The 10,046-nt window shown below is 39.0% G+C and overlaps 1 non-coding gene across 1 annotated transcript; it reads right to left on the reverse strand.

The window, feature by feature from the left end:
* Nucleotides 1-9,492: 9,492 nt before the first annotated feature.
* Nucleotides 9,493-9,627, reverse strand: LOC142454000 (small nucleolar RNA SNORA72). Its single transcript, XR_012785540.1, has one exon. It is a non-coding gene; the product is annotated as a small nucleolar RNA SNORA72 (small nucleolar RNA).
* Nucleotides 9,628-10,046: the final 419 nt, after the last annotated feature.

The following is a 10,046-nucleotide window of genomic DNA, read 5'->3' on the forward strand; positions in this document are numbered from 1 at the left end:
CTGAAATTGGAAAGCATTGGGAAACAGAATGTGTTATCCATCACCTTCAGCAAGTTAGGTGCTGTTAGAGGCCATCGAGGTAGCCTTGACTCAGAGCAGCACATGCAGGAAAGCACGAATCATTGCCCAATTCCGTACCATCCTCACCATGGTCTTGATGTCTGAGCCCATGATGGCAGCCACAGCGTCAACCCACTTTGTTGAGGGCCTTCCTGTTTATCACTCTTTCCCCAAGCATGATGTCCTTCTCCTGGGACAGGTCTCTCCTGACAACACGTCCAAAGTACATCAGGAATTAGAACATCATGTAAATAAACCAATGTCAGAGCTGTGTTCCCCTAAGTTTTATTCCCAAGAGCCAACCCACCTATAATTTGTGGAATTTTTTCCTCTACATTATTTTTTTCAGCTTTCCTCAGATTTTGTGATGCATTCCGTCTGCTTGGCACTTGTGAGGGATTGTTTACCAGAGTACAAGGTGCCTCGCGATAACACCCTTGCTTCTCTTTCCTCAGGGACTCTTAACAATTGATTGAGTGGAGTTACTGAACCCACTGATTTTCAAAGCTCTTGAAACAAACTAAGATCTGCAGGGACAATTGCAGACCCAACTGGGTCAATCACATCAGAGTCCTCAGCACAGACAGAAAAAGCTGTAGTGGTACTTCACACCAAGTATCATAGAACTTCGGAAAGCCTGGGACACTTCTGAAGGGTCACCTCAGGTGAGATTTGAAATTTGAGTTTCCGTCCAAAAGATGCTCAGTCCAAGTAGAGCGCAGTGGGGAGCGCTATGCAATGCACGCTGGGCCCTATGTTAACTGTCGAAGAAGAAAGACAGAAAGGAAGAAAAGAAGGAAGAGAAATAAACTTCAACTAGGCATTTTCTCCAATTAATTGATCATTTTGAAAAACCTATTTGTAGAAAATATTCCTGATCTTTTATTAGCTTGGCACAGTGTTAATTCACAGGCCATCTGAATTCTTGAAATCAACACAAGCTAAACAGTTGGGGAAAAGGATGCCGAGGTGAGGAACAAAGTCAGTACTGTACAACACTGTACCCACAGGGGTCTTGAATACAAGCTACCATCTCTTCAAATAATTCTGTTGCAGTTAGAGATTTGCACATTCATTTACATGTAGTCAAAGGGGAGGTACAGACACAGGGTGGAAAAGAAGAGGACGATTGATGCATCTGGAGAGTTCATCTATTGCTATGGAAACAGATACATCCTAGCAACAGCTGTTTGGTACATAGAGGACATGTGGAGCTTAAGCCTTTTAGAAAGAGTAAAATGAACCATGATGAAATATCTAGCACATGGAGTATGCACACATTTTCAAGTTTGAAGTGTATAGCGGCAAATTGACAAATTCAAAACTCACATTGTGTCCAGAAAAGCTACCATTTTCTCATAGTCGTAAGACACAGTTTTGCTGTAAATATTATATAAACCTATTCTTGATTGAAAGATGAATTGTCACTTATCTGATGGGCAATATTAGTTGAATATTTTGTTGTTGTTGAGTCTACATGCCGGTATATACCATACTTTTAAATGCTTTGTTCTCAGCAATTCGTAAAATCTTAGTAATATAAACTATTCAAAAACACTTTTAAATAAAAGGGAGAAACTTCAGTCAGAGAGTTATAGCTTTTTTATTAAAACTGGCTCGCAAATCTTGCTAAGCCCAGTGTACATATATCAATATAGATGAGAGCTTTCAATATACGGAATTCAGGATAAGACAACCCCCACAGAAACAGTAATGGAAGTAATGATTCCTGAAGGGTAGGGGAAGGGAGGGGGAACAAGAGGGAACGGACAGCAATGATGGAATAACCCCCTCGCCAGGGACAAACACCAGGATCATTGGTGTAGGGTTAGAATGGGTAGTGTAACATACGTATAAATAGTAATAACAATGCATAATATATTAAGGGTTCATGATGGTGGCAAGGTGGGCAAGAGAAAGAGTAAAGAAGAGCTAATGCAAAAGGGCTCAAGAAGATATTGTTTTGACATTGTTGATGGCAACATTTGTACATATCCACTTCATATAATGGATGCACGTATTGTTATATGTAAGAACCCACAATAAAATGATTTATTAATAAAAAAAGTTAAAAACTACTGTGATTAAAAATTTTTTATTTCATAGAATTGTTTTCTTATGCTTACATTTTCTATGCATGTGTTTTAATCCTATTTTTACTTGTTTAAATGAATATATATTTATATAAAATGAAAATAAATAAATATTCATCATGGTCTTATCTCTCCCCCTTTCTCTCTCTGTATCTGTATCTGTGTATCCACAGCAAATAACTTCCATGGAGTCAAGGTTTTTCTGTAACTTCTAATCATAGTATAAAATGTAACGGGATTAATATTAATTAAATGCCTTTAATATCCATACCATAAAATTTGCTGCATAAGAGAAGGGGATAATTGATGTGGATCACCCTTATTCTCCCAAAAGGAGAGGTATACAAGATGAGTTTCTGATGTATTTTTTCCTTTTCCATACAAATAAAATGAGTGTATTTCCTGCACACCTTGGCATGGGATTCTGTGTGCAAGTTTTCTTCTGCCATCATCTCATCGAATTTAATTATAAAGTGAAGAATTCCACGAGGATTGATCAGTCACGAAAGCAGAAACCATCAGGAAGAGTGGTAGGAAGACACTTCAAACTTAATAAAGTGTAAGAAAAGAAGGCTCTGAGGACTTCCAATTAATCCAGGATTACAAAATGAAAGCTATTTATTAAGAGTGAGAGGAATTGGAAGATCACATTGTTTTAGGCTATATGGTTATAAGGACCATGGTTGTTTTTCATTTGTGTTGTAATGCTTTCTCCAATGAAAACACATTTTCCTTCTAAAACTGGAGACAAGAAAAAGTGTCATTTCCCACCCCCTGTGCAAAAGTTCATGTCCATGTGATAGGCATCAATAGAAATCAGAGCTTATTGCGTTGTTTATAGAACAGATACCTCCAACTAAGAATTGGTGTTAAATAGTTCATTAAACTGAATTTAGAGAAGTAAGTCTTTAATAGAACACTTAACAACCCGATCCTTAAGAAATGAACACTACATCTTGTTTGGTGAGCTGTTTGGGGCCCGAGGTGCGTTTTGTCATCTGGAGTGCAGTTGAGTCTGAGCAATGACACTGCTTCATAAAAGTGTCGGTTCTCCATTTGATCAGATTCAATGAATTGAAACAAATGGTTTTTTGCTTTTGAAAGTTTCCCCCGCCCCGCCCCCCATGGCCAGCTGGAGGAAACATTTGCCTGAGTTCTTAGCTACCCTCAGTTTCCATCAGGTCATAGAGAGACACTGTAGACTTTTTTTTAGCATAAGGAAGTCTACCTGTAGTTCCCTCCAAGATGTGTCCCCTGGGTCTTCCTTTCTCCTCTTTCTGAAAACAATGACGTCAATGACTAGGGTTAGTCTTCACAACATTATGCATCTTCAAAAGAAGATTTAAATGTTCATTTGCTCTCACATTCCCACTTGTCTTTCGGTTTGTCATACTGTGGTGGCTTGTCGTTGTGATTCTATAAGCTAGGTCATTGGTATTTTCAGATGACAGAAGGGTCACCGAAAGTGAACAAGTTTCCACAGAGATTCCATACCAGACTATGAAGAAGAAATAGACCAACCACTTCAGAGGAATAAGCCACTCAAAACCATGTGGACAACATCCAAACATTTTCAGATACTGAAAACCTCATGAGTAGCAGCTGAATATTGTCAGAGGTGATGCCCAAACTTAGCCTTTCAGGTTGGAAGACACTCAAAATACTACTGGAAAAGAATTTCCTACTCAAAGCAGAGTTGACCGTCAAGACATGGATGGGGAAACAGCCTCCAGGCCCCTCCGCGGTTTATGGGGCATGCCTCCAAAGTGAAAAGGGAAAGCTGCAAACATTTATTACTAATGAAGCTTAGAATAGACACAGTATGAATCTAGGCCAACTGGAAGTCCTCAAAAGTAAAATGGAACGCATACAGAGCAATATCCTGGACGTGAGTGAGCGCAATGGACTGGTATTGGCCAATTTGAGTCAGAAACCATGTGGCTTACTGCTTCAGGAATGAAAGATTCCATAGAAATGGCATTACCTTCATTATCCAAAGGGACATTTCAAGATCTATCTTGAAGCACAATACTGTTTGCGATAGGATAATATCAATCTTCATATAAATAAATATAGTCAATACAATTACTATTCACATTTGTGCTCCAACCACTAAATCTATTAATGTAGAAATTGAAGAGTTTTACTGTCTTCAGTCTGACATTGATTGAACATGCGATCAAGATGTATTAATAATCATTGCTGAATGAAATGTGAAAGTTGGAAACAAAGAAGCAATAATAGTTGGAAAATATGGACTTGGTATAGAAAGGAAGTTGGAGATCACATGATATGATTTCGAAAGACCACTGCTTCTTCATTTTAAATACCTCTTTTCAACAGCACACCTGGTGACTATACATGTGGACTTCTCCACGTAGAAAGAATACCCCAAAATGAAATTGACTACATCTATTGGAGGAGGCAGTGGAGAAGTTCAATATCAGAAGCTAAAATGAGGGCAGGGGTCAACTGTAGAACAGACCGCCAGTTGTCGATATGTAAATTCTTAATTATAGAGCAGCTGGCAGTAAGGAGAGAAATGATGAAGTAAAAGCATTGAACAGAAAATGTGAAAGGACAGCTTGAAAAGACAATGCAAAATATTATAATGCGATGTGGAAAACCCTATTGGGTTAGAAAACCCAAAAGGAAGAACTTGCTCAGCATATCTCAAAGTGAAAAAGCCAAAGAGAAAAATCAAGCTCTGAGTTGCGATGTTGAAAGATTCTACGGGCAACCAATTGAATGATGCAGGAAGCAACAAAAGAAGATGGAAGGACCACAGAGCTGCTGGACCAAAAGGAAATGGTCAATGTTCAACCATTTCAGGAAATAATGTCTGATCAAGAACCAATGGTACTGAAGGCGGTAGCCCTAGCTGTACGGAAAGCATTAGCCAAAAGCAAGGCTCCAGGAATTAATAGGACACTAATTAAAATGTTTTAACAGCTGACAAAGCAATGGGAGAATGCATTTGCCTATGAAAAGATATTTGAAAGGCAGCTACTTAGTCACCTGACTGGAAGAGATCTGGATCCATTCCGAAGAAAGTGACTCAACATAATGCTGAAAATGTAGATCACTGTCATTTATCTCACATGCAAGAAATTTTTGCTGAAAATAATCCAACACTAGTTGTAGCAGTGTATTTACAAGGAATTGCCAGAAGTCCAAGCTGAGTTTAGAAGAGATCATTGTACAATATATATCATTGCTGATGTTGCATGGATCATGACTGACAACGGAAAATGTTAAAAAGCTGTTTACTTGTGTTTTATTGACTGTTCCAAGGAATTCAAATGTATGTATTATAAAAATTATGGATAGCCTTGAGAAGAAAGGGAATTCCAGAACACTTCAATGCAATATGCAGATGACACAACCTTGCTTGATGAAAGTGAGGGGAACTTGAAGTACTTGCTTATAAAATCAGGGATTGTAGTCTTCAGTATTACAATTCAGTGTAAAGAAGACCCAAATCCTCACAGTTGGACCAATAAGTAACATCACGATAGATGGAGAAAAGATTGAAATTGTCAGGGTTTTCATCTTGCTTGAATCCACAATCAGTGCTCATGGATGCAGCAGTTAAAAGTTCAAAGGATTCACAGCACTGGGAAAAATCTGGCAGGAGACCATTTAAAATGTCATAAAGCCAGGATTCCACTCCAAGGATTAATATGAGCCTTACCCAAGACATAATATTTTCAGTTACCTCATATGCATATGGAAATTGGATATTGAATAAGGAAGACTGAAGAAGAATTGATGTTGTGAATTATGGTGCTGGTAAAGAATATTGATAGTAGCATGGACTGCCTAAAGAACAAATAATTCTTCCTGGGGGGAAGTTCAGCCAGGATGTTCTTTAGAAGTAAAAATGGTAAGACTTCATCTTACATACTTCAGACATGTCAGGAGAGACCTGTCCTTGGAGAGCTCCACGTTTGGTAACATAGAGAGGCAGGAAAAAGGTAAGATCCTGCACAAGATGGATTGACATAGTGGTCGCAACAATGGGCTCAAACATAAAAACAATTGTGAAGTTGGCTCAGGACTGGGATATGTTTTATTCTGTTGTCCATAGGGTAGCCAAGGTTTGGAACTCTCTGGAAGGCATCTGCCAACAACTACTGCTCTCAAGTAAAAAAAAAAAATTGTGTGACCCAAAGAATCTGTGCCTATAGATTGTCCTGTGAAATAACTGCTAGTGTCAGAGCTATTTTATAGTCATTATTCTCAGTTCTTATTTTATAATGTCTGCCACTCACTCACCCACTGTCACGGAGTTGATTTCCACACATAGTGATGGATTTCTGAGACAGTATAGGATTTCTGAGATGGTAAATCTGTAAGAGAGCACAGAGTCTGATCTTCTTCCTGTGGAGCAACTAACTGGTTGGTGGCTTTGAATTGCCACCATGTAGCTAGCAGTCCAATGCGTCCCCACAGGTCCTTTTTGTAAGACCTAGATCTCTCTCCCTGACTCAAGGTATATTATGGGAGTCTTCAGAACCTTGGAAAATGATTGCACTTTTAGTTTAATCACATCACTATTTGTTATCTTTGGGTTATTGTCCCCGCAAAGTTATGTTAATACCCTATTCCCTGCATTTGTGATCACAGTCTTTATCATAAGTAGGGTATTTGTAGATATAGTTAATGAACATAAAATTGCATGGGAATAAAGTGCATCTTCATCAAATCGGAGTGGTGTCAGTAGAGAAGCAGGAGAAGAGACAGATAGAGATATGCAGAAAGCATGCCATGTGCCACTGGAGCCAAGAGACAGGAGAGACTGACTGCCATTGGACAAGAAAGGCCGAGCTCTACCAGAGACATAAGGAAAAGATCTTTTCCGTGAGTCAGAGAACATGGCCTGCAGAAACCCTGAATTTGAACTTTAGAATCAGAACTGTTGAAGAATTCCCTTCTCTTATGTTAGTCTCTCAGTCCTTGGTACTTTTACTAGAGTAAATTCAGTACACCATTCATACACCCTTCACGATAACAAGCTGATGATCTTCCTAGACGTTTTCTCTTTTGGATCTCTCCTATTGACAAGGCCTGTCGATTTTATCTCATTTTTTAATTCCCCTACCTGACCCAGACTCTGAACTCTTCCCTCAACCTCTGTCTGTCCTCATTTCAATAAGTTCTCACAGTACTTACCTGAGTTTTCTCTCCTCGTTTTAATAATTCTTCCCACAGTTCTTACCTCAGTTTTTAAAAATTCTATTCCTATGATTTTTGTCTCCTACTTAAAATGTTTCAATGGGTCCCATTCCCCTTTCAATAAATTACTGCTTCTTTCAAATGGTCTTTAAAAATCCGCTCAGCCTTGACCTCTATCATCTCAACCTTAGATGCCTCTATGCTCTTCAGACCCCCAAGTAACAGCCAGAGAGAACTAACACTCTTCTGACTCAGTCTCTCATAGATCTTTATACTTTTGGTCCGCATTAAAAATCTTTCCCTGAACCTCTAATGAAAGTTCCATGTCCCATTCGGCCCTTTAAGGTCACCGACCATTGTGTTCCCACGTTCTTTTAAAGTGGGGACTTGCAAACATATGTAGAAGAAGACTACGGTGAAGAACACCATGAAACCTTGTGTCCACTGCTCATCTGCAACTATTAACTCATGGCGAATAATATATATTATTATCTCTCCAGGATCAGACTGCCTTGTTCTCCTGTGCAGTAACTGGTGGTTTTGAATTGCCAGCCTTGCAGTTAGCAAGCCAATACAAACGCACTGTGCCACCAGAGAATCATTAGAAATATTTAACTTCTACAACCTGTTTCCACTATGAGGCATACACTTTAAGGACCCTCTTTTTATTTATTTACATAGCACACAGTTGTCATTTAATCACTTAATACAGTTACTCATTTGAAAATCGCTCAATTTCTCTTCGATTGATTTTACTGAAATATAGCCATTTTTCAGTGCTCAGAATCCTAGGCTTCTTTGCTTTGATAGGCACTGCATAGTAATTTCCTTTTCACAGTTTTGAGAAGAAGCCCCTAGATTGATATTTTGCTTTTCTATGGACATAGGTTTCAGTTGTTCCATCTAGATTGGAATAAAATAATGATGCCAATTTAAATAGGTTAAAAATTATAATTCCATAAACAAACCCCAGTTTTTTAAAAATAATATGAAAATAGTAAAAAGACAAAGCATATTTTTATATTAAGAATTATTTACAAATAATTCAATTTGATATTCCATAGTGAAATGAAAGACCTACCCAGGCATGGATTACCCCCAAAAGGTTTGATTCAAGGGAAGCTTACAAAGATAAAGAAAGCAGTGAGGAGTATGCAGAGGACAGAAAACCAAGCCAAATGCATTTCCATCCAGTTGACTACTACTACTCCCATAAAGACCTACAGTCTCAGAAACTAGAGGCAGTTCTACCCTGTCCGTTAGGGTCCCGATGAGTCACCATCAATTCAATGGCGGTGAGTTTTTTTTTTTAATTTATGCCTAAATAGAAATGTTCCTTAGGGTTTCTGAAGCTGTAAATCTTTATGAAAGCATACAACCTCATCTTTATCCTGTGAAGCAGTTGGTGGGTTTGAACCACTGACCTTGGGGAGTAAGCAGCCCAACTTGTAACTCATTAAGCCACCATGGCTCTTGAAGATACTGGTGTGTGTGTTGGGGGGCGGGGGGAAGGGGATGGAGAAAAAGCCAAAAGGAAAGCTGTCAGAGAGTATTAAAATGCATAAATAGATGAAATGCTGTTGCATCACTAAGCATCTCCTGAAGCCTTTCAAAGACAAGTAAGTACATATGAAACATTCCAATAATAGGCTTAATATTCTGGGAAAATCAATACTATAACTTGCACTGTATGCAAAGTAGGCCTTAAAGACTTCAGCTAGTGCTTGGCTAATACTTAGTATCCTTTGTTTGTTTGTAATAATATTGCAACACACCTAACGGAAACTGGTAATCACAGAACCTCTAAGACTTCTTTTGAGATAAATCTGCAAATATATCCTTGTTGTTGCTGTTGTTGTTGTTAAGTGCCATCGTGGGGGTCATGTGGTGGGGCTGCTAACCCTAAGGTAAGCCGTTCAAAATCACCAGGCTCACCAAGGAAGGAAGAAAGGCTTTATATTCCTTTAAAGAATTATCCACAGTCTCGTGAACGTTCTATCTCCCCCTATCGGCTCGTTAAGAGGGCTAATCGATTCTGCAAATAGGATTTGATTGTTCTGATTTTGCGCTCCTTGCCCCCTTATTCCTCTCAAAGTTGAGCAAGGCACACAGACTTGCAGATATCTCCCATACAAGACAGCTACATGGTAAAGCCGACTTGGGGTATCACCAGCACTTACCAAAGCAGCTTTAGGAATACAGCTAGAACCGAATGCATCTGCATAGTCTTCATAAATTGAATGAAGGTTGGCCCCCTCCGATTATCATAAAATTAGGACAGAGAAACTATTCAGTTGTTTCTAGTGCTAAAAGCATTAGTAAGAACTGGCCGTTCATGAACAACAAGCCCATGTCCATATACTTTAGATTCTTTTAATGCTTAGCTCCAAAGCAAAACAACAACAACAAAACAGCCCAAACCACATCCGAGAATGGTAATTTTTTATGGAGCGCAGTTACCGCTCATGACCAGAGATGGTGCTGAGTGTCCAGGGAACCTACAGCTAAACGCATCAGAAATTAGGAAGACACAGAACTGATGTCTGTGAGCATGAATCATCAATTAATCTCACCAGCGCTTTATCTAAGACAGTGACTCCGGAGGAAGGGGGAAGGAAGACAAGCATAAAGAACAAATCAAGAAGATTTGCGTTCGGGGAGTCTCATGGCAGCAAGGAGATAAGGAATGAAAACCACCGTTGGTTAGTCTGGGAG

Source organism: Tenrec ecaudatus, chromosome 7, assembly GCF_050624435.1.
Source record: "Tenrec ecaudatus isolate mTenEca1 chromosome 7, mTenEca1.hap1, whole genome shotgun sequence".
NCBI classification, from domain to species: Eukaryota; Metazoa; Chordata; class Mammalia; order Afrosoricida; family Tenrecidae; genus Tenrec; species Tenrec ecaudatus.